General features: G+C 53.5%; 45 non-coding genes across 45 annotated transcripts; 36 read left to right on the forward strand and 9 right to left on the reverse strand.

The window, feature by feature from the left end:
* The first annotated feature begins 168 nt into the window (after positions 1-168).
* On the forward strand, positions 169-250 carry Trnas-aga. The gene has a single exon. It is a non-coding gene; the product is annotated as a tRNA-Ser (tRNA).
* A 284-nt stretch (positions 251-534) lies between these two features.
* On the reverse strand, positions 535-606 carry Trnag-ucc. Its single transcript has one exon. It is a non-coding gene; the product is annotated as a tRNA-Gly (tRNA).
* Positions 607-1420: 814 nt separating this feature from the next.
* On the forward strand, positions 1421-1493 carry Trnam-cau. The gene has a single exon. It is a non-coding gene; the product is annotated as a tRNA-Met (tRNA).
* A 322-nt stretch (positions 1494-1815) lies between these two features.
* Positions 1816-1887, forward strand: Trnae-uuc. The gene has a single exon. It is a non-coding gene; the product is annotated as a tRNA-Glu (tRNA).
* A 295-nt stretch (positions 1888-2182) lies between these two features.
* Positions 2183-2255, forward strand: Trnak-uuu. The gene has a single exon. It is a non-coding gene; the product is annotated as a tRNA-Lys (tRNA).
* Positions 2256-2394: 139 nt separating this feature from the next.
* Positions 2395-2476, forward strand: Trnas-aga. Its single transcript has one exon. It is a non-coding gene; the product is annotated as a tRNA-Ser (tRNA).
* Positions 2477-2758: 282 nt separating this feature from the next.
* Trnag-ucc lies at positions 2759-2830 on the reverse strand. Its single transcript has one exon. It is a non-coding gene; the product is annotated as a tRNA-Gly (tRNA).
* Positions 2831-3643: 813 nt separating this feature from the next.
* Trnam-cau lies at positions 3644-3716 on the forward strand. The gene has a single exon. It is a non-coding gene; the product is annotated as a tRNA-Met (tRNA).
* A 322-nt stretch (positions 3717-4038) lies between these two features.
* Positions 4039-4110, forward strand: Trnae-uuc. The gene has a single exon. It is a non-coding gene; the product is annotated as a tRNA-Glu (tRNA).
* Positions 4111-4405: 295 nt separating this feature from the next.
* Trnak-uuu lies at positions 4406-4478 on the forward strand. The gene has a single exon. It is a non-coding gene; the product is annotated as a tRNA-Lys (tRNA).
* A 139-nt stretch (positions 4479-4617) lies between these two features.
* Positions 4618-4699, forward strand: Trnas-aga. Its single transcript has one exon. It is a non-coding gene; the product is annotated as a tRNA-Ser (tRNA).
* Positions 4700-4982: 283 nt separating this feature from the next.
* Trnag-ucc lies at positions 4983-5054 on the reverse strand. Its single transcript has one exon. It is a non-coding gene; the product is annotated as a tRNA-Gly (tRNA).
* An 813-nt stretch (positions 5055-5867) lies between these two features.
* Trnam-cau lies at positions 5868-5940 on the forward strand. Its single transcript has one exon. It is a non-coding gene; the product is annotated as a tRNA-Met (tRNA).
* Positions 5941-6262: 322 nt separating this feature from the next.
* Positions 6263-6334, forward strand: Trnae-uuc. Its single transcript has one exon. It is a non-coding gene; the product is annotated as a tRNA-Glu (tRNA).
* A 295-nt stretch (positions 6335-6629) lies between these two features.
* Trnak-uuu lies at positions 6630-6702 on the forward strand. The gene has a single exon. It is a non-coding gene; the product is annotated as a tRNA-Lys (tRNA).
* Positions 6703-6841: 139 nt separating this feature from the next.
* Positions 6842-6923, forward strand: Trnas-aga. The gene has a single exon. It is a non-coding gene; the product is annotated as a tRNA-Ser (tRNA).
* Positions 6924-7206: 283 nt separating this feature from the next.
* On the reverse strand, positions 7207-7278 carry Trnag-ucc. Its single transcript has one exon. It is a non-coding gene; the product is annotated as a tRNA-Gly (tRNA).
* Positions 7279-8091: 813 nt separating this feature from the next.
* Trnam-cau lies at positions 8092-8164 on the forward strand. Its single transcript has one exon. It is a non-coding gene; the product is annotated as a tRNA-Met (tRNA).
* Positions 8165-8486: 322 nt separating this feature from the next.
* On the forward strand, positions 8487-8558 carry Trnae-uuc. Its single transcript has one exon. It is a non-coding gene; the product is annotated as a tRNA-Glu (tRNA).
* Positions 8559-8853: 295 nt separating this feature from the next.
* Positions 8854-8926, forward strand: Trnak-uuu. The gene has a single exon. It is a non-coding gene; the product is annotated as a tRNA-Lys (tRNA).
* Positions 8927-9065: 139 nt separating this feature from the next.
* On the forward strand, positions 9066-9147 carry Trnas-aga. Its single transcript has one exon. It is a non-coding gene; the product is annotated as a tRNA-Ser (tRNA).
* Positions 9148-9430: 283 nt separating this feature from the next.
* On the reverse strand, positions 9431-9502 carry Trnag-ucc. Its single transcript has one exon. It is a non-coding gene; the product is annotated as a tRNA-Gly (tRNA).
* An 813-nt stretch (positions 9503-10315) lies between these two features.
* Trnam-cau lies at positions 10316-10388 on the forward strand. The gene has a single exon. It is a non-coding gene; the product is annotated as a tRNA-Met (tRNA).
* Positions 10389-10710: 322 nt separating this feature from the next.
* On the forward strand, positions 10711-10782 carry Trnae-uuc. Its single transcript has one exon. It is a non-coding gene; the product is annotated as a tRNA-Glu (tRNA).
* A 295-nt stretch (positions 10783-11077) lies between these two features.
* On the forward strand, positions 11078-11150 carry Trnak-uuu. Its single transcript has one exon. It is a non-coding gene; the product is annotated as a tRNA-Lys (tRNA).
* Positions 11151-11289: 139 nt separating this feature from the next.
* Trnas-aga lies at positions 11290-11371 on the forward strand. Its single transcript has one exon. It is a non-coding gene; the product is annotated as a tRNA-Ser (tRNA).
* Positions 11372-11654: 283 nt separating this feature from the next.
* Positions 11655-11726, reverse strand: Trnag-ucc. Its single transcript has one exon. It is a non-coding gene; the product is annotated as a tRNA-Gly (tRNA).
* An 813-nt stretch (positions 11727-12539) lies between these two features.
* Trnam-cau lies at positions 12540-12612 on the forward strand. Its single transcript has one exon. It is a non-coding gene; the product is annotated as a tRNA-Met (tRNA).
* A 322-nt stretch (positions 12613-12934) lies between these two features.
* Trnae-uuc lies at positions 12935-13006 on the forward strand. The gene has a single exon. It is a non-coding gene; the product is annotated as a tRNA-Glu (tRNA).
* Positions 13007-13301: 295 nt separating this feature from the next.
* On the forward strand, positions 13302-13374 carry Trnak-uuu. The gene has a single exon. It is a non-coding gene; the product is annotated as a tRNA-Lys (tRNA).
* A 139-nt stretch (positions 13375-13513) lies between these two features.
* On the forward strand, positions 13514-13595 carry Trnas-aga. Its single transcript has one exon. It is a non-coding gene; the product is annotated as a tRNA-Ser (tRNA).
* Positions 13596-13878: 283 nt separating this feature from the next.
* Trnag-ucc lies at positions 13879-13950 on the reverse strand. Its single transcript has one exon. It is a non-coding gene; the product is annotated as a tRNA-Gly (tRNA).
* Positions 13951-14763: 813 nt separating this feature from the next.
* Trnam-cau lies at positions 14764-14836 on the forward strand. Its single transcript has one exon. It is a non-coding gene; the product is annotated as a tRNA-Met (tRNA).
* A 322-nt stretch (positions 14837-15158) lies between these two features.
* Trnae-uuc lies at positions 15159-15230 on the forward strand. The gene has a single exon. It is a non-coding gene; the product is annotated as a tRNA-Glu (tRNA).
* A 295-nt stretch (positions 15231-15525) lies between these two features.
* Trnak-uuu lies at positions 15526-15598 on the forward strand. The gene has a single exon. It is a non-coding gene; the product is annotated as a tRNA-Lys (tRNA).
* A 139-nt stretch (positions 15599-15737) lies between these two features.
* Positions 15738-15819, forward strand: Trnas-aga. Its single transcript has one exon. It is a non-coding gene; the product is annotated as a tRNA-Ser (tRNA).
* Positions 15820-16102: 283 nt separating this feature from the next.
* Positions 16103-16174, reverse strand: Trnag-ucc. The gene has a single exon. It is a non-coding gene; the product is annotated as a tRNA-Gly (tRNA).
* Positions 16175-16987: 813 nt separating this feature from the next.
* Trnam-cau lies at positions 16988-17060 on the forward strand. The gene has a single exon. It is a non-coding gene; the product is annotated as a tRNA-Met (tRNA).
* A 322-nt stretch (positions 17061-17382) lies between these two features.
* Trnae-uuc lies at positions 17383-17454 on the forward strand. Its single transcript has one exon. It is a non-coding gene; the product is annotated as a tRNA-Glu (tRNA).
* A 295-nt stretch (positions 17455-17749) lies between these two features.
* Trnak-uuu lies at positions 17750-17822 on the forward strand. Its single transcript has one exon. It is a non-coding gene; the product is annotated as a tRNA-Lys (tRNA).
* Positions 17823-17961: 139 nt separating this feature from the next.
* Trnas-aga lies at positions 17962-18043 on the forward strand. The gene has a single exon. It is a non-coding gene; the product is annotated as a tRNA-Ser (tRNA).
* A 283-nt stretch (positions 18044-18326) lies between these two features.
* Trnag-ucc lies at positions 18327-18398 on the reverse strand. Its single transcript has one exon. It is a non-coding gene; the product is annotated as a tRNA-Gly (tRNA).
* An 813-nt stretch (positions 18399-19211) lies between these two features.
* Trnat-cgu lies at positions 19212-19284 on the forward strand. The gene has a single exon. It is a non-coding gene; the product is annotated as a tRNA-Thr (tRNA).
* Positions 19285-19606: 322 nt separating this feature from the next.
* Positions 19607-19678, forward strand: Trnae-uuc. The gene has a single exon. It is a non-coding gene; the product is annotated as a tRNA-Glu (tRNA).
* A 296-nt stretch (positions 19679-19974) lies between these two features.
* Positions 19975-20047, forward strand: Trnak-uuu. The gene has a single exon. It is a non-coding gene; the product is annotated as a tRNA-Lys (tRNA).
* Positions 20048-20165: the final 118 nt, after the last annotated feature.

Genomic DNA, 20165 nt, shown 5'->3' on the forward strand with positions numbered 1-20165 from the left:
GGTCCAGGGTTCGAGTCCCTGTCCGGGCGAAGATTTTAACGCTTCCGTAATGGCTCGTCTCGTAGCGCTGGTAGCCCTGCCGTAATCAGTGCACGGAGTTCGTTTCCTGTCAACATTCTGCGCAGAACGGTTTGATTTTTCACGATTCGAGGGCACGTTTGGCTGCGAGCAGTCGTGGCCGAGTGGTTAAGGCGTCTGACTAGAAATCAGATTCCCTCTGGGAGCGTAGGTTCGAGTCCTACCGACTGCGTCTCTTTTTTTTTTTTTTTTTTTTTGTTTAAGAAGAAGGAGCACAAAACTTCGCAGTTTGCCTGTCGTTATGGTACTTCGCTACACCTCACCTCTCACAGCCGTTTATATCGCCTGTCCTCTTGATAAGGGCGAATTCCAAGCGTCAGCTTTCGCGTCAGCCGAGCAAAGTCGGGACAAGTCGGGACATACTACAGGATGGCCTGGAGTGGAGCAACGACGGAAAGAAAACGTTAATGTAACAGCACGTGGCTCACATACTCATACGTAAAAATTTGCGCCCGTTGCGGTGGCCGGGAATCGAACCCGGATCAACTGCTTGGAAGGCAACTATGCTCACCATTACACCACCACCGCACAGCCGCTGCTCGTAACGCCGCGCTGTGTCGGCTTCCCGGCCGCCGGCAGCGGCCCACGGTGATAGTAGCTGTAGGCGCTTTACGAGGTAGGAGGGTGCATCCACACGCGTTCGGGCAGCGCCTCCACGCACGCTGCGTCTTTGGGCAAGACTCGTCGCCGCGGCCGCAAGGTTACTCACACGATAGTGATGAGCGGTCGCTTTAAGGCAGTGTAGTGGGGGACTCCGCGTGTGTAGCACTTTTTTCGGCTGTATCCGGCGTCGTTGGGTGGCAATCCCACTTTCCCTGCAGACAGCTACTCTGGAATATGCTCGGGAAGCACGGCCGACCGCCCCCAACAAATGCAACTAAAAAAAATGAGAACAACAACTAAAAAAGTGGTAGGTTGTTCGCCTACCACTCGGGCGGCCCGGGTTCGATTCCCGGCCGATGCATCGTTTCGCTGTTCTCGCTATAATGTTGCCGCGCCGATTGCTCGTTTGAGCTGCGTCAGCCTCAGGAATGTATAGCAGGATTCGCTGTGAGAAGAACCAAACACGCAGCTCGCAAGAGACCGTACTTGGACGGACGCGTGCTATTTCTGAACTCTAGCGTCAGCCTGGCCCTACAGGCCGCTGTGTTCAGGTGCCGCAAGGGCGATGTACTGTAACCTCAGGCAGTGCTGCTTTCCGTTGAAAAAGCCGCGGCAGCAGTTTAATCTAGCAATTCGGGAAAGCACGTGTTGCAACACAACAGATTCTTGAGAAAGCGCCAACTGTCTATCTCTAATATGCGAGACTTACCAAGTTTCCTGGGACGATGCTTGCAAACGTGCCTCGGTAGCGCAGTGGGTAGCGTGTAAGTTTCATAATCTTAAGGTCGTGAGTTCGATCCTCACCCGGGGCATTTAATTTGCTGTACATCATGGCTGAATTAACGGCGTTGCTGTTGCTAGGGAACGAACTGAATTGTCGTTTGTTATCCACAAGGAGCCCACGCCTCAGCGTCAAAATGTTTACATCCAGCTATGGCAAGGTACAGCTTTGACCTTTCTCCTCCCCTGTTATGAGTAAAATATGATGCAAACTGCAATGAATTGTCAGTTTCGAGCTGTGCGCCATGCCAGTCTGCAAGCGCAAATATGCTCGCAAACAGAGAACACCACTAAGTCCGGATTCAGCACGAAAAGCGAGAGGAGAGGGAGTAAATCTGACGTTTATCGAGCAAATCCGGTGTGGTCTAGTGGCTAGGATACCTGGCTTTCACCCAGGAGGCCCGGGTTCGATTCCCGGTACCGGAAGGGAAGTTTTTGCGCACACGACCCTCCATGTTTTGGCCCTCCAACCCTCGTTTGTCGCCCCCCTTCCGGAGCTTCAACCGAGCGTGATCGGGGAAACAGGCACGAGATGCAATTACTGTCAGCACCGGGATAAAGGGAGAAGAGGCACTGGTCCGCTGTTGGGCTGCTACCAGCGTCAGTGGCAAGTCGGTGAAGTCGCCAGTTGCGCCAGAAGCCAGCAATTACCGTAGTACGCCTACACACGCGTTCCAGTTATTCACATTGCCTGCAGCTGCTCCATCCACAGCAAGCGTGAGCCCGGATAGCTCAGTCGGTAGAGCATTAGGCTTTTAACCTAAGGGTCCAGGGTTCGAGTCCCTGTCCGGGCGAAGATTTTAACGCTTCCGTAATGGCTCGTCTCGTAGCGCTGGTAGCCCTGCCGTAATCAGTGCACGGAGTTCGTTTCCTGTCAACATTCTGCGCAGAACGGTTTGATTTTTCACGATTCGAGGGCACGTTTGGCTGCGAGCAGTCGTGGCCGAGTGGTTAAGGCGTCTGACTAGAAATCAGATTCCCTCTGGGAGCGTAGGTTCGAGTCCTACCGACTGCGTCTCTTTTTTTTTTTTTTTTTTTTGTTTAAGAAGAAGGAGCACAAAACTTCGCAGTTTGCCTGTCGTTATGGTACTTCGCTACACCTCACCTCTCACAGCCGTTTATATCGCCTGTCCTCTTGATAAGGGCGAATTCCAAGCGTCAGCTTCGCGTCAGCCGAGCAAAGTCGGGACAAGTCGGGACATACTACAGGATGGCCTGGAGTGGAGCAACGACGGAAAGAAAACGTTAATGTAACAGCACGTGGCTCACATACTCATACGTAAAAATTTGCGCCCGTTGCGGTGGCCGGGAATCGAACCCGGATCAACTGCTTGGAAGGCAACTATGCTCACCATTACACCACCACCGCACAGCCGCTGCTCGTAACGCCGCGCTGTGTCGGCTTCCCGGCCGCCGGCAGCGGCCCACGGTGATAGTAGCTGTAGGCGCTTTACGAGGTAGGAGGGTGCATCCACACGCGTTCGGGCAGCGCCTCCACGCACGCTGCGTCTTTGGGCAAGACTCGTCGCCGCGGCCGCAAGGTTACTCACACGATAGTGATGAGCGGTCGCTTTAAGGCAGTGTAGTGGGGGACTCCGCGTGTGTAGCACTTTTTTCGGCTGTATCCGGCGTCGTTGGGTGGCAATCCCACTTTCCCTGCAGACAGCTACTCTGGAATATGCTCGGGAAGCACGGCCGACCGCCCCCAACAAATGCAACTAAAAAAATGAGAACAACAACTAAAAAGTGGTAGGTTGTTCGCCTACCACTCGGGCGGCCCGGGTTCGATTCCCGGCCGATGCATCGTTTCGCTGTTCTCGCTATAATGTTGCCGCGCCGATTGCTCGTTTGAGCTGCGTCAGCCTCAGGAATGTATAGCAGGATTCGCTGTGAGAAGAACCAAACACGCAGCTCGCAAGAGACCGTACTTGGACGGACGCGTGCTATTTCTGAACTCTAGCGTCAGCCTGGCCCTACAGGCCGCTGTGTTCAGGTGCCGCAAGGGGCGATGTACTGTAACCTCAGGCAGTGCTGCTTTCCGTTGAAAAAGCCGCGGCAGCAGTTTAATCTAGCAATTCGGGAAAGCACGTGTTGCAACACAACAGATTCTTGAGAAAGCGCCAACTGTCTATCTCTAATATGCGAGACTTACCAAGTTTCCTGGGACGATGCTTGCAAACGTGCCTCGGTAGCGCAGTGGGTAGCGTGTAAGTTTCATAATCTTAAGGTCGTGAGTTCGATCCTCACCCGGGGCATTTAATTTGCTGTACATCATGGCTGAATTAACGGCGTTGCTGTTGCTAGGGAACGAACTGAATTGTCGTTTGTTATCCACAAGGAGCCCACGCCTCAGCGTCAAAATGTTTACATCCAGCTATGGCAAGGTACAGCTTTGACCTTTCTCCTCCCCTGTTATGAGTAAAATATGATGCAAACTGCAATGAATTGTCAGTTTCGAGCTGTGCGCCATGCCAGTCTGCAAGCGCAAATATGCTCGCAAACAGAGAACACCACTAAGTCCGGATTCAGCACGAAAAGCGAGAGGAGAGGGAGTAAATCTGACGTTTATCGAGCAAATCCGGTGTGGTCTAGTGGCTAGGATACCTGGCTTTCACCCAGGAGGCCCGGGTTCGATTCCCGGTACCGGAAGGGAAGTTTTTGCGCACACGACCCTCCATGTTTTGGCCCTCCAACCCTCGTTTGTCGCCCCCCTTCCGGAGCTTCAACCGAGCGTGATCGGGGAAACAGGCACGAGATGCAATTACTGTCAGCACCGGGATAAAGGGAGAAGAGGCACTGGTCCGCTGTTGGGCTGCTACCAGCGTCAGTGGCAAGTCGGTGAAGTCGCCAGTTGCGCCAGAAGCCAGCAATTACCGTAGTACGCCTACACACGCGTTCCAGTTATTCACATTGCCTGCAGCTGCTCCATCCACAGCAAGCGTGAGCCCGGATAGCTCAGTCGGTAGAGCATTAGGCTTTTAACCTAAGGGTCCAGGGTTCGAGTCCCTGTCCGGGCGAAGATTTTAACGCTTCCGTAATGGCTCGTCTCGTAGCGCTGGTAGCCCTGCCGTAATCAGTGCACGGAGTTCGTTTCCTGTCAACATTCTGCGCAGAACGGTTTGATTTTTCACGATTCGAGGGCACGTTTGGCTGCGAGCAGTCGTGGCCGAGTGGTTAAGGCGTCTGACTAGAAATCAGATTCCCTCTGGGAGCGTAGGTTCGAGTCCTACCGACTGCGTCTCTTTTTTTTTTTTTTTTTTTTGTTTAAGAAGAAGGAGCACAAAACTTCGCAGTTTGCCTGTCGTTATGGTACTTCGCTACACCTCACCTCTCACAGCCGTTTATATCGCCTGTCCTCTTGATAAGGGCGAATTCCAAGCGTCAGCTTTCGCGTCAGCCGAGCAAAGTCGGGACAAGTCGGGACATACTACAGGATGGCCTGGAGTGGAGCAACGACGGAAAGAAAACGTTAATGTAACAGCACGTGGCTCACATACTCATACGTAAAAATTTGCGCCCGTTGCGGTGGCCGGGAATCGAACCCGGATCAACTGCTTGGAAGGCAACTATGCTCACCATTACACCACCACCGCACAGCCGCTGCTCGTAACGCCGCGCTGTGTCGGCTTCCCGGCCGCCGGCAGCGGCCCACGGTGATAGTAGCTGTAGGCGCTTTACGAGGTAGGAGGGTGCATCCACACGCGTTCGGGCAGCGCCTCCACGCACGCTGCGTCTTTGGGCAAGACTCGTCGCCGCGGCCGCAAGGTTACTCACACGATAGTGATGAGCGGTCGCTTTAAGGCAGTGTAGTGGGGGACTCCGCGTGTGTAGCACTTTTTTCGGCTGTATCCGGCGTCGTTGGGTGGCAATCCCACTTTCCCTGCAGACAGCTACTCTGGAATATGCTCGGGAAGCACGGCCGACCGCCCCCAACAAATGCAACTAAAAAAATGAGAACAACAACTAAAAAAGTGGTAGGTTGTTCGCCTACCACTCGGGCGGCCCGGGTTCGATTCCCGGCCGATGCATCGTTTCGCTGTTCTCGCTATAATGTTGCCGCGCCGATTGCTCGTTTGAGCTGCGTCAGCCTCAGGAATGTATAGCAGGATTCGCTGTGAGAAGAACCAAACACGCAGCTCGCAAGAGACCGTACTTGGACGGACGCGTGCTATTTCTGAACTCTAGCGTCAGCCTGGCCCTACAGGCCGCTGTGTTCAGGTGCCGCAAGGGCGATGTACTGTAACCTCAGGCAGTGCTGCTTTCCGTTGAAAAAGCCGCGGCAGCAGTTTAATCTAGCAATTCGGGAAAGCACGTGTTGCAACACAACAGATTCTTGAGAAAGCGCCAACTGTCTATCTCTAATATGCGAGACTTACCAAGTTTCCTGGGACGATGCTTGCAAACGTGCCTCGGTAGCGCAGTGGGTAGCGTGTAAGTTTCATAATCTTAAGGTCGTGAGTTCGATCCTCACCCGGGGCATTTAATTTGCTGTACATCATGGCTGAATTAACGGCGTTGCTGTTGCTAGGGAACGAACTGAATTGTCGTTTGTTATCCACAAGGAGCCCACGCCTCAGCGTCAAAATGTTTACATCCAGCTATGGCAAGGTACAGCTTTGACCTTTCTCCTCCCCTGTTATGAGTAAAATATGATGCAAACTGCAATGAATTGTCAGTTTCGAGCTGTGCGCCATGCCAGTCTGCAAGCGCAAATATGCTCGCAAACAGAGAACACCACTAAGTCCGGATTCAGCACGAAAAGCGAGAGGAGAGGGAGTAAATCTGACGTTTATCGAGCAAATCCGGTGTGGTCTAGTGGCTAGGATACCTGGCTTTCACCCAGGAGGCCCGGGTTCGATTCCCGGTACCGGAAGGGAAGTTTTTGCGCACACGACCCTCCATGTTTTGGCCCTCCAACCCTCGTTTGTCGCCCCCCTTCCGGAGCTTCAACCGAGCGTGATCGGGGAAACAGGCACGAGATGCAATTACTGTCAGCACCGGGATAAAGGGAGAAGAGGCACTGGTCCGCTGTTGGGCTGCTACCAGCGTCAGTGGCAAGTCGGTGAAGTCGCCAGTTGCGCCAGAAGCCAGCAATTACCGTAGTACGCCTACACACGCGTTCCAGTTATTCACATTGCCTGCAGCTGCTCCATCCACAGCAAGCGTGAGCCCGGATAGCTCAGTCGGTAGAGCATTAGGCTTTTAACCTAAGGGTCCAGGGTTCGAGTCCCTGTCCGGGCGAAGATTTTAACGCTTCCGTAATGGCTCGTCTCGTAGCGCTGGTAGCCCTGCCGTAATCAGTGCACGGAGTTCGTTTCCTGTCAACATTCTGCGCAGAACGGTTTGATTTTTCACGATTCGAGGGCACGTTTGGCTGCGAGCAGTCGTGGCCGAGTGGTTAAGGCGTCTGACTAGAAATCAGATTCCCTCTGGGAGCGTAGGTTCGAGTCCTACCGACTGCGTCTCTTTTTTTTTTTTTTTTTTTTGTTTAAGAAGAAGGAGCACAAAACTTCGCAGTTTGCCTGTCGTTATGGTACTTCGCTACACCTCACCTCTCACAGCCGTTTATATCGCCTGTCCTCTTGATAAGGGCGAATTCCAAGCGTCAGCTTTCGCGTCAGCCGAGCAAAGTCGGGACAAGTCGGGACATACTACAGGATGGCCTGGAGTGGAGCAACGACGGAAAGAAAACGTTAATGTAACAGCACGTGGCTCACATACTCATACGTAAAAATTTGCGCCCGTTGCGGTGGCCGGGAATCGAACCCGGATCAACTGCTTGGAAGGCAACTATGCTCACCATTACACCACCACCGCACAGCCGCTGCTCGTAACGCCGCGCTGTGTCGGCTTCCCGGCCGCCGGCAGCGGCCCACGGTGATAGTAGCTGTAGGCGCTTTACGAGGTAGGAGGGTGCATCCACACGCGTTCGGGCAGCGCCTCCACGCACGCTGCGTCTTTGGGCAAGACTCGTCGCCGCGGCCGCAAGGTTACTCACACGATAGTGATGAGCGGTCGCTTTAAGGCAGTGTAGTGGGGGACTCCGCGTGTGTAGCACTTTTTTCGGCTGTATCCGGCGTCGTTGGGTGGCAATCCCACTTTCCCTGCAGACAGCTACTCTGGAATATGCTCGGGAAGCACGGCCGACCGCCCCCAACAAATGCAACTAAAAAAATGAGAACAACAACTAAAAAAGTGGTAGGTTGTTCGCCTACCACTCGGGCGGCCCGGGTTCGATTCCCGGCCGATGCATCGTTTCGCTGTTCTCGCTATAATGTTGCCGCGCCGATTGCTCGTTTGAGCTGCGTCAGCCTCAGGAATGTATAGCAGGATTCGCTGTGAGAAGAACCAAACACGCAGCTCGCAAGAGACCGTACTTGGACGGACGCGTGCTATTTCTGAACTCTAGCGTCAGCCTGGCCCTACAGGCCGCTGTGTTCAGGTGCCGCAAGGGCGATGTACTGTAACCTCAGGCAGTGCTGCTTTCCGTTGAAAAAGCCGCGGCAGCAGTTTAATCTAGCAATTCGGGAAAGCACGTGTTGCAACACAACAGATTCTTGAGAAAGCGCCAACTGTCTATCTCTAATATGCGAGACTTACCAAGTTTCCTGGGACGATGCTTGCAAACGTGCCTCGGTAGCGCAGTGGGTAGCGTGTAAGTTTCATAATCTTAAGGTCGTGAGTTCGATCCTCACCCGGGGCATTTAATTTGCTGTACATCATGGCTGAATTAACGGCGTTGCTGTTGCTAGGGAACGAACTGAATTGTCGTTTGTTATCCACAAGGAGCCCACGCCTCAGCGTCAAAATGTTTACATCCAGCTATGGCAAGGTACAGCTTTGACCTTTCTCCTCCCCTGTTATGAGTAAAATATGATGCAAACTGCAATGAATTGTCAGTTTCGAGCTGTGCGCCATGCCAGTCTGCAAGCGCAAATATGCTCGCAAACAGAGAACACCACTAAGTCCGGATTCAGCACGAAAAGCGAGAGGAGAGGGAGTAAATCTGACGTTTATCGAGCAAATCCGGTGTGGTCTAGTGGCTAGGATACCTGGCTTTCACCCAGGAGGCCCGGGTTCGATTCCCGGTACCGGAAGGGAAGTTTTTGCGCACACGACCCTCCATGTTTTGGCCCTCCAACCCTCGTTTGTCGCCCCCCTTCCGGAGCTTCAACCGAGCGTGATCGGGGAAACAGGCACGAGATGCAATTACTGTCAGCACCGGGATAAAGGGAGAAGAGGCACTGGTCCGCTGTTGGGCTGCTACCAGCGTCAGTGGCAAGTCGGTGAAGTCGCCAGTTGCGCCAGAAGCCAGCAATTACCGTAGTACGCCTACACACGCGTTCCAGTTATTCACATTGCCTGCAGCTGCTCCATCCACAGCAAGCGTGAGCCCGGATAGCTCAGTCGGTAGAGCATTAGGCTTTTAACCTAAGGGTCCAGGGTTCGAGTCCCTGTCCGGGCGAAGATTTTAACGCTTCCGTAATGGCTCGTCTCGTAGCGCTGGTAGCCCTGCCGTAATCAGTGCACGGAGTTCGTTTCCTGTCAACATTCTGCGCAGAACGGTTTGATTTTTCACGATTCGAGGGCACGTTTGGCTGCGAGCAGTCGTGGCCGAGTGGTTAAGGCGTCTGACTAGAAATCAGATTCCCTCTGGGAGCGTAGGTTCGAGTCCTACCGACTGCGTCTCTTTTTTTTTTTTTTTTTTTTGTTTAAGAAGAAGGAGCACAAAACTTCGCAGTTTGCCTGTCGTTATGGTACTTCGCTACACCTCACCTCTCACAGCCGTTTATATCGCCTGTCCTCTTGATAAGGGCGAATTCCAAGCGTCAGCTTTCGCGTCAGCCGAGCAAAGTCGGGACAAGTCGGGACATACTACAGGATGGCCTGGAGTGGAGCAACGACGGAAAGAAAACGTTAATGTAACAGCACGTGGCTCACATACTCATACGTAAAAATTTGCGCCCGTTGCGGTGGCCGGGAATCGAACCCGGATCAACTGCTTGGAAGGCAACTATGCTCACCATTACACCACCACCGCACAGCCGCTGCTCGTAACGCCGCGCTGTGTCGGCTTCCCGGCCGCCGGCAGCGGCCCACGGTGATAGTAGCTGTAGGCGCTTTACGAGGTAGGAGGGTGCATCCACACGCGTTCGGGCAGCGCCTCCACGCACGCTGCGTCTTTGGGCAAGACTCGTCGCCGCGGCCGCAAGGTTACTCACACGATAGTGATGAGCGGTCGCTTTAAGGCAGTGTAGTGGGGGACTCCGCGTGTGTAGCACTTTTTTCGGCTGTATCCGGCGTCGTTGGGTGGCAATCCCACTTTCCCTGCAGACAGCTACTCTGGAATATGCTCGGGAAGCACGGCCGACCGCCCCCAACAAATGCAACTAAAAAAATGAGAACAACAACTAAAAAAGTGGTAGGTTGTTCGCCTACCACTCGGGCGGCCCGGGTTCGATTCCCGGCCGATGCATCGTTTCGCTGTTCTCGCTATAATGTTGCCGCGCCGATTGCTCGTTTGAGCTGCGTCAGCCTCAGGAATGTATAGCAGGATTCGCTGTGAGAAGAACCAAACACGCAGCTCGCAAGAGACCGTACTTGGACGGACGCGTGCTATTTCTGAACTCTAGCGTCAGCCTGGCCCTACAGGCCGCTGTGTTCAGGTGCCGCAAGGGCGATGTACTGTAACCTCAGGCAGTGCTGCTTTCCGTTGAAAAAGCCGCGGCAGCAGTTTAATCTAGCAATTCGGGAAAGCACGTGTTGCAACACAACAGATTCTTGAGAAAGCGCCAACTGTCTATCTCTAATATGCGAGACTTACCAAGTTTCCTGGGACGATGCTTGCAAACGTGCCTCGGTAGCGCAGTGGGTAGCGTGTAAGTTTCATAATCTTAAGGTCGTGAGTTCGATCCTCACCCGGGGCATTTAATTTGCTGTACATCATGGCTGAATTAACGGCGTTGCTGTTGCTAGGGAACGAACTGAATTGTCGTTTGTTATCCACAAGGAGCCCACGCCTCAGCGTCAAAATGTTTACATCCAGCTATGGCAAGGTACAGCTTTGACCTTTCTCCTCCCCTGTTATGAGTAAAATATGATGCAAACTGCAATGAATTGTCAGTTTCGAGCTGTGCGCCATGCCAGTCTGCAAGCGCAAATATGCTCGCAAACAGAGAACACCACTAAGTCCGGATTCAGCACGAAAAGCGAGAGGAGAGGGAGTAAATCTGACGTTTATCGAGCAAATCCGGTGTGGTCTAGTGGCTAGGATACCTGGCTTTCACCCAGGAGGCCCGGGTTCGATTCCCGGTACCGGAAGGGAAGTTTTTGCGCACACGACCCTCCATGTTTTGGCCCTCCAACCCTCGTTTGTCGCCCCCCTTCCGGAGCTTCAACCGAGCGTGATCGGGGAAACAGGCACGAGATGCAATTACTGTCAGCACCGGGATAAAGGGAGAAGAGGCACTGGTCCGCTGTTGGGCTGCTACCAGCGTCAGTGGCAAGTCGGTGAAGTCGCCAGTTGCGCCAGAAGCCAGCAATTACCGTAGTACGCCTACACACGCGTTCCAGTTATTCACATTGCCTGCAGCTGCTCCATCCACAGCAAGCGTGAGCCCGGATAGCTCAGTCGGTAGAGCATTAGGCTTTTAACCTAAGGGTCCAGGGTTCGAGTCCCTGTCCGGGCGAAGATTTTAACGCTTCCGTAATGGCTCGTCTCGTAGCGCTGGTAGCCCTGCCGTAATCAGTGCACGGAGTTCGTTTCCTGTCAACATTCTGCGCAGAACGGTTTGATTTTTCACGATTCGAGGGCACGTTTGGCTGCGAGCAGTCGTGGCCGAGTGGTTAAGGCGTCTGACTAGAAATCAGATTCCCTCTGGGAGCGTAGGTTCGAGTCCTACCGACTGCGTCTCTTTTTTTTTTTTTTTTTTTTGTTTAAGAAGAAGGAGCACAAAACTTCGCAGTTTGCCTGTCGTTATGGTACTTCGCTACACCTCACCTCTCACAGCCGTTTATATCGCCTGTCCTCTTGATAAGGGCGAATTCCAAGCGTCAGCTTTCGCGTCAGCCGAGCAAAGTCGGGACAAGTCGGGACATACTACAGGATGGCCTGGAGTGGAGCAACGACGGAAAGAAAACGTTAATGTAACAGCACGTGGCTCACATACTCATACGTAAAAATTTGCGCCCGTTGCGGTGGCCGGGAATCGAACCCGGATCAACTGCTTGGAAGGCAACTATGCTCACCATTACACCACCACCGCACAGCCGCTGCTCGTAACGCCGCGCTGTGTCGGCTTCCCGGCCGCCGGCAGCGGCCCACGGTGATAGTAGCTGTAGGCGCTTTACGAGGTAGGAGGGTGCATCCACACGCGTTCGGGCAGCGCCTCCACGCACGCTGCGTCTTTGGGCAAGACTCGTCGCCGCGGCCGCAAGGTTACTCACACGATAGTGATGAGCGGTCGCTTTAAGGCAGTGTAGTGGGGGACTCCGCGTGTGTAGCACTTTTTTCGGCTGTATCCGGCGTCGTTGGGTGGCAATCCCACTTTCCCTGCAGACAGCTACTCTGGAATATGCTCGGGAAGCACGGCCGACCGCCCCCAACAAATGCAACTAAAAAAATGAGAACAACAACTAAAAAAGTGGTAGGTTGTTCGCCTACCACTCGGGCGGCCCGGGTTCGATTCCCGGCCGATGCATCGTTTCGCTGTTCTCGCTATAATGTTGCCGCGCCGATTGCTCGTTTGAGCTGCGTCAGCCTCAGGAATGTATAGCAGGATTCGCTGTGAGAAGAACCAAACACGCAGCTCGCAAGAGACCGTACTTGGACGGACGCGTGCTATTTCTGAACTCTAGCGTCAGCCTGGCCCTACAGGCCGCTGTGTTCAGGTGCCGCAAGGGCGATGTACTGTAACCTCAGGCAGTGCTGCTTTCCGTTGAAAAAGCCGCGGCAGCAGTTTAATCTAGCAATTCGGGAAAGCACGTGTTGCAACACAACAGATTCTTGAGAAAGCGCCAACTGTCTATCTCTAATATGCGAGACTTACCAAGTTTCCTGGGACGATGCTTGCAAACGTGCCTCGGTAGCGCAGTGGGTAGCGTGTAAGTTTCATAATCTTAAGGTCGTGAGTTCGATCCTCACCCGGGGCATTTAATTTGCTGTACATCATGGCTGAATTAACGGCGTTGCTGTTGCTAGGGAACGAACTGAATTGTCGTTTGTTATCCACAAGGAGCCCACGCCTCAGCGTCAAAATGTTTACATCCAGCTATGGCAAGGTACAGCTTTGACCTTTCTCCTCCCCTGTTATGAGTAAAATATGATGCAAACTGCAATGAATTGTCAGTTTCGAGCTGTGCGCCATGCCAGTCTGCAAGCGCAAATATGCTCGCAAACAGAGAACACCACTAAGTCCGGATTCAGCACGAAAAGCGAGAGGAGAGGGAGTAAATCTGACGTTTATCGAGCAAATCCGGTGTGGTCTAGTGGCTAGGATACCTGGCTTTCACCCAGGAGGCCCGGGTTCGATTCCCGGTACCGGAAGGGAAGTTTTTGCGCACACGACCCTCCATGTTTTGGCCCTCCAACCCTCGTTTGTCGCCCCCCTTCCGGAGCTTCAACCGAGCGTGATCGGGGAAACAGGCACGAGATGCAATTACTGTCAGCACCGGGATAAAGGGAGAAGAGGCACTGGTCCGCTGTTGGGCTGCTACCAGCGTCAGTGGCAAGTCGGTGAAGTCGCCAGTTGCGCCAGAAGCCAGCAATTACCGTAGTACGCCTACACACGCGTTCCAGTTATTCACATTGCCTGCAGCTGCTCCATCCACAGCAAGCGTGAGCCCGGATAGCTCAGTCGGTAGAGCATTAGGCTTTTAACCTAAGGGTCCAGGGTTCGAGTCCCTGTCCGGGCGAAGATTTTAACGCTTCCGTAATGGCTCGTCTCGTAGCGCTGGTAGCCCTGCCGTAATCAGTGCACGGAGTTCGTTTCCTGTCAACATTCTGCGCAGAACGGTTTGATTTTTCACGATTCGAGGGCACGTTTGGCTGCGAGCAGTCGTGGCCGAGTGGTTAAGGCGTCTGACTAGAAATCAGATTCCCTCTGGGAGCGTAGGTTCGAGTCCTACCGACTGCGTCTCTTTTTTTTTTTTTTTTTTTTGTTTAAGAAGAAGGAGCACAAAACTTCGCAGTTTGCCTGTCGTTATGGTACTTCGCTACACCTCACCTCTCACAGCCGTTTATATCGCCTGTCCTCTTGATAAGGGCGAATTCCAAGCGTCAGCTTTCGCGTCAGCCGAGCAAAGTCGGGACAAGTCGGGACATACTACAGGATGGCCTGGAGTGGAGCAACGACGGAAAGAAAACGTTAATGTAACAGCACGTGGCTCACATACTCATACGTAAAAATTTGCGCCCGTTGCGGTGGCCGGGAATCGAACCCGGATCAACTGCTTGGAAGGCAACTATGCTCACCATTACACCACCACCGCACAGCCGCTGCTCGTAACGCCGCGCTGTGTCGGCTTCCCGGCCGCCGGCAGCGGCCCACGGTGATAGTAGCTGTAGGCGCTTTACGAGGTAGGAGGGTGCATCCACACGCGTTCGGGCAGCGCCTCCACGCACGCTGCGTCTTTGGGCAAGACTCGTCGCCGCGGCCGCAAGGTTACTCACACGATAGTGATGAGCGGTCGCTTTAAGGCAGTGTAGTGGGGGACTCCGCGTGTGTAGCACTTTTTTCGGCTGTATCCGGCGTCGTTGGGTGGCAATCCCACTTTCCCTGCAGACAGCTACTCTGGAATATGCTCGGGAAGCACGGCCGACCGCCCCCAACAAATGCAACTAAAAAAATGAGAACAACAACTAAAAAAGTGGTAGGTTGTTCGCCTACCACTCGGGCGGCCCGGGTTCGATTCCCGGCCGATGCATCGTTTCGCTGTTCTCGCTATAATGTTGCCGCGCCGATTGCTCGTTTGAGCTGCGTCAGCCTCAGGAATGTATAGCAGGATTCGCTGTGAGAAGAACCAAACACGCAGCTCGCAAGAGACCGTACTTGGACGGACGCGTGCTATTTCTGAACTCTAGCGTCAGCCTGGCCCTACAGGCCGCTGTGTTCAGGTGCCGCAAGGGCGATGTACTGTAACCTCAGGCAGTGCTGCTTTCCGTTGAAAAAGCCGCGGCAGCAGTTTAATCTAGCAATTCGGGAAAGCACGTGTTGCAACACAACAGATTCTTGAGAAAGCGCCAACTGTCTATCTCTAATATGCGAGACTTACCAAGTTTCCTGGGACGATGCTTGCAAACGTGCCTCGGTAGCGCAGTGGGTAGCGTGTAAGTTTCATAATCTTAAGGTCGTGAGTTCGATCCTCACCCGGGGCATTTAATTTGCTGTACATCATGGCTGAATTAACGGCGTTGCTGTTGCTAGGGAACGAACTGAATTGTCGTTTGTTATCCACAAGGAGCCCACGCCTCAGCGTCAAAATGTTTACATCCAGCTATGGCAAGGTACAGCTTTGACCTTTCTCCTCCCCTGTTATGAGTAAAATATGATGCAAACTGCAATGAATTGTCAGTTTCGAGCTGTGCGCCATGCCAGTCTGCAAGCGCAAATATGCTCGCAAACAGAGAACACCACTAAGTCCGGATTCAGCACGAAAAGCGAGAGGAGAGGGAGTAAATCTGACGTTTATCGAGCAAATCCGGTGTGGTCTAGTGGCTAGGATACCTGGCTTTCACCCAGGAGGCCCGGGTTCGATTCCCGGTACCGGAAGGGAAGTTTTTGCGCACACGACCCTCCATGTTTTGGCCCTCCAACCCTCGTTTGTCGCCCCCCTTCCGGAGCTTCAACCGAGCGTGATCGGGGAAACAGGCACGAGATGCAATTACTGTCAGCACCGGGATAAAGGGAGAAGAGGCACTGGTCCGCTGTTGGGCTGCTACCAGCGTCAGTGGCAAGTCGGTGAAGTCGCCAGTTGCGCCAGAAGCCAGCAATTACCGTAGTACGCCTACACACGCGTTCCAGTTATTCACATTGCCTGCAGCTGCTCCATCCACAGCAAGCGTGAGCCCGGATAGCTCAGTCGGTAGAGCATTAGGCTTTTAACCTAAGGGTCCAGGGTTCGAGTCCCTGTCCGGGCGAAGATTTTAACGCTTCCGTAATGGCTCGTCTCGTAGCGCTGGTAGCCCTGCCGTAATCAGTGCACGGAGTTCGTTTCCTGTCAACATTCTGCGCAGAACGGTTTGATTTTTCACGATTCGAGGGCACGTTTGGCTGCGAGCAGTCGTGGCCGAGTGGTTAAGGCGTCTGACTAGAAATCAGATTCCCTCTGGGAGCGTAGGTTCGAGTCCTACCGACTGCGTCTCTTTTTTTTTTTTTTTTTTTTGTTTAAGAAGAAGGAGCACAAAACTTCGCAGTTTGCCTGTCGTTATGGTACTTCGCTACACCTCACCTCTCACAGCCGTTTATATCGCCTGTCCTCTTGATAAGGGCGAATTCCAAGCGTCAGCTTTCGCGTCAGCCGAGCAAAGTCGGGACAAGTCGGGACATACTACAGGATGGCCTGGAGTGGAGCAACGACGGAAAGAAAACGTTAATGTAACAGCACGTGGCTCACATACTCATACGTAAAAATTTGCGCCCGTTGCGGTGGCCGGGAATCGAACCCGGATCAACTGCTTGGAAGGCAACTATGCTCACCATTACACCACCACCGCACAGCCGCTGCTCGTAACGCCGCGCTGTGTCGGCTTCCCGGCCGCCGGCAGCGGCCCACGGTGATAGTAGCTGTAGGCGCTTTACGAGGTAGGAGGGTGCATCCACACGCGTTCGGGCAGCGCCTCCACGCACGCTGCGTCTTTGGGCAAGACTCGTCGCCGCGGCCGCAAGGTTACTCACACGATAGTGATGAGCGGTCGCTTTAAGGCAGTGTAGTGGGGGACTCCGCGTGTGTAGCACTTTTTTCGGCTGTATCCGGCGTCGTTGGGTGGCAATCCCACTTTCCCTGCAGACAGCTACTCTGGAATATGCTCGGGAAGCACGGCCGACCGCCCCCAACAAATGCAACTAAAAAAATGAGAACAACAACTAAAAAAGTGGTAGGTTGTTCGCCTACCACTCGGGCGGCCCGGGTTCGATTCCCGGCCGATGCATCGTTTCGCTGTTCTCGCTATAATGTTGCCGCGCCGATTGCTCGTTTGAGCTGCGTCAGCCTCAGGAATGTATAGCAGGATTCGCTGTGAGAAGAACCAAACACGCAGCTCGCAAGAGACCGTACTTGGACGGACGCGTGCTATTTCTGAACTCTAGCGTCAGCCTGGCCCTACAGGCCGCTGTGTTCAGGTGCCGCAAGGGCGATGTACTGTAACCTCAGGCAGTGCTGCTTTCCGTTGAAAAAGCCGCGGCAGCAGTTTAATCTAGCAATTCGGGAAAGCACGTGTTGCAACACAACAGATTCTTGAGAAAGCGCCAACTGTCTATCTCTAATATGCGAGACTTACCAAGTTTCCTGGGACGATGCTTGCAAACGTGCCTCGGTAGCGCAGTGGGTAGCGTGTAAGTTTCATAATCTTAAGGTCGTGAGTTCGATCCTCACCCGGGGCATTTAATTTGCTGTACATCATGGCTGAATTAACGGCGTTGCTGTTGCTAGGGAACGAACTGAATTGTCGTTTGTTATCCACAAGGAGCCCACGCCTCAGCGTCAAAATGTTTACATCCAGCTATGGCAAGGTACAGCTTTGACCTTTCTCCTCCCCTGTTATGAGTAAAATATGATGCAAACTGCAATGAATTGTCAGTTTCGAGCTGTGCGCCATGCCAGTCTGCAAGCGCAAATATGCTCGCAAACAGAGAACACCACTAAGTCCGGATTCAGCACGAAAAGCGAGAGGAGAGGGAGTAAATCTGACGTTTATCGAGCAAATCCGGTGTGGTCTAGTGGCTAGGATACCTGGCTTTCACCCAGGAGGCCCGGGTTCGATTCCCGGTACCGGAAGGGAAGTTTTTGCGCACACGACCCTCCATGTTTTGGCCCTCCAACCCTCGTTTGTCGCCCCCCTTCCGGAGCTTCAACCGAGCGTAATCGGGGAAACAGGCACGAGATGCAATTACTGTCAGCACCGGGATAAAGGGAGAAGAGGCACTGGTCCGCTGTTGGGCTGCTACCAGCGTCAGTGGCAAGTCGGTGAAGTCGCCAGTTGCGCCAGAAGCCAGCAATTACCGTAGTACGCCTACACACGCGTTCCAGTTATTCACATTGCCTGCAGCTGCTCCATCCATAGCAAGCGTGAGCCCGGATAGCTCAGTCGGTAGAGCATTAGGCTTTTAACCTAAGGGTCCAGGGTTCGAGTCCCTGTCCGGGCGAAGATTTTAACGCTTCCGTAATGGCTCGTCTCGTAGCGCTGGTAGCCCTGCCGTAATCAGTGCACGGAGTTCGTTTCCTGTCAACATTCTGCGCAGAACGGTTTGATTTTTCACGATTCGAGGGCACGTTTGGCTGCGAGCAGTCGTGGCCGAGTGGTTAAGGCGTCTGACTAGAAATCAGATTCCCTCTGGGAGCGTAGGTTCGAGTCCTACCGACTGCGTCTCTTTTTTTTTTTTTTTTTTTTGTTTAAGAAGAAGGAGCACAAAACTTCGCAGTTTGCCTGTCGTTATGGTACTTCGCTACACCTCACCTCTCACAGCCGTTTATATCGCCTGTCCTCTTGATAAGGGCGAATTCCAAGCGTCAGCTTTCGCGTCAGCCGAGCAAAGTCGGGACAAGTCGGGACATACTACAGGATGGCCTGGAGTGGAGCAACGACGGAAAGAAAACGTTAATGTAACAGCACGTGGCTCACATACTCATACGTAAAAATTTGCGCCCGTTGCGGTGGCCGGGAATCGAACCCGGATCAACTGCTTGGAAGGCAACTATGCTCACCATTACACCACCACCGCACAGCCGCTGCTCGTAACGCCGCGCTGTGTCGGCTTCCCGGCCGCCGGCAGCGGCCCACGGTGATAGTAGCTGTAGGCGCTTTACGAGGTAGGAGGGTGCATCCACACGCGTTCGGGCAGCGCCTCCACGCACGCTGCGTCTTTGGGCAAGACTCGTCGCCGCGGCCGCAAGGTTACTCACACGATAGTGATGAGCGGTCGCTTTAAGGCAGTGTAGTGGGGGACTCCGCGTGTGTAGCACTTTTTTCGGCTGTATCCGGCGTCGTTGGGTGGCAATCCCACTTTCCCTGCAGACGGCTACTCTGGAATATGCTCGGGAAGCACGGCCGACCGCCCCCAACAAATGCAACTAAAAAAATGAGAACAACAACTAAAAAAGTGGTATGTTGTTCGCCTACCACTCGGGCGGCCCGGCTTCGATTCCCGGCCGATGCATCGTTTTGCTGTTCTCGCTATAATGCTGCCGCGCCGATTGCTCGTTTGAGCTGCGTCAGCCTCAGGAATGTATAGCAGGATTCGCTGTGAGAAGAACCAAACACGCAGCACGCAAGAGACCGTACTTGGACGGACGCGTGCTATTTCTGAACTCTAGCGTCAGCCTGGCTCTACAGGCCGCTGTGTTCAGGTGCCGCAAGGGCGATGTACTGTAACCTCAGGCAGTGCTGCTTTCCGTTGAAAAAGCCGCGGCAGCAGTTTAATCTAGCAATTCGGGAAAGCACGTGTAGCAACACAACAGATTCTTGAGAAAGCGCAAACTGTCTATCTCTAATATGCGAGACTTACCAAGTTTGCTGGGACGTTGCTTGCAAACGTGCCTCGGTAGCGCAGTGGGTAGCGCGTAAGTCTCGTAATCTTAAGGTTGTGAGTTCGATCCTCACCCGGGGCATTTAATTTGCTGTACATCATGGCTGAATTAACGGCGTTGCTGTTGCTAGGGAACGAACTGAATTGTCGTTTGTTATCCACAAGGAGCCCACGCCTCAGCGTCAAAATGTTTACATCCAGCTATGGCAAGGTACAGCTTTGACCTTTCTCCTCCCCTGTTATGAGCAAAATATGATGCAAACTGCAATGAATTGTCAGTTTCGAGCTGTGCGCCATGCCAGTCTGCAAGCGCAAATATGCTCGCAAACAGAGAACACCACTAAGTCCGGATTCAGCACGAAAAGCGAGAGGAGAGGGAGTAAATCTGACGTTTATCGAGCAAATCCGGTGTGGTCTAGTGGCTAGGATACCTGGCTTTCACCCAGGAGGCCCGGGTTCGATTCCCGGTACCGGAAGGGAAGTTTTTGCGCACACGACCCTCCATGTTTTGGCCCTCCAACCCTCGTTTGTCGCCCTCCTTCCGGAGCTTCAACCGAGCGTAATCGGGGAAAACAGGCACGAGATGCAATTACTGTCAGCACCGGGGTAAAGGGAGAAGAGGCACTGGTCCGCTGTTGGGCTGCTACCAGCGTCAGTGGCAAGTCGGTGAAGTCGCCAGCTGCGCCAGAAGCCAGCAATTACCGTAGTACGCCTACACACGCGTTCCAGTTATTCACATTGCCTGCAGCTGCTCCATCCACAGCAAGCGTGAGCCCGGATAGCTCAGTCGGTAGAGCATTAGGCTTTTAACCTAAGGGTCCAGGGTTCGAGTCCCTGTCCGGGCGAAGATTTTAACGCTTCCGTAATGGCTCGTCTCGTAGCGCTGGTAGCCCTGCCGTAATCAGTGCACGGAGTTCGTTTCCTGTCAACATTCTGCGCAGAACGGTTTGCTTTTTCACGATT

This window comes from Schistocerca americana, chromosome 3 (genome assembly GCF_021461395.2).
Source record: "Schistocerca americana isolate TAMUIC-IGC-003095 chromosome 3, iqSchAmer2.1, whole genome shotgun sequence".
In the NCBI taxonomy this organism is placed as follows: Eukaryota; Metazoa; Arthropoda; class Insecta; order Orthoptera; family Acrididae; genus Schistocerca; species Schistocerca americana.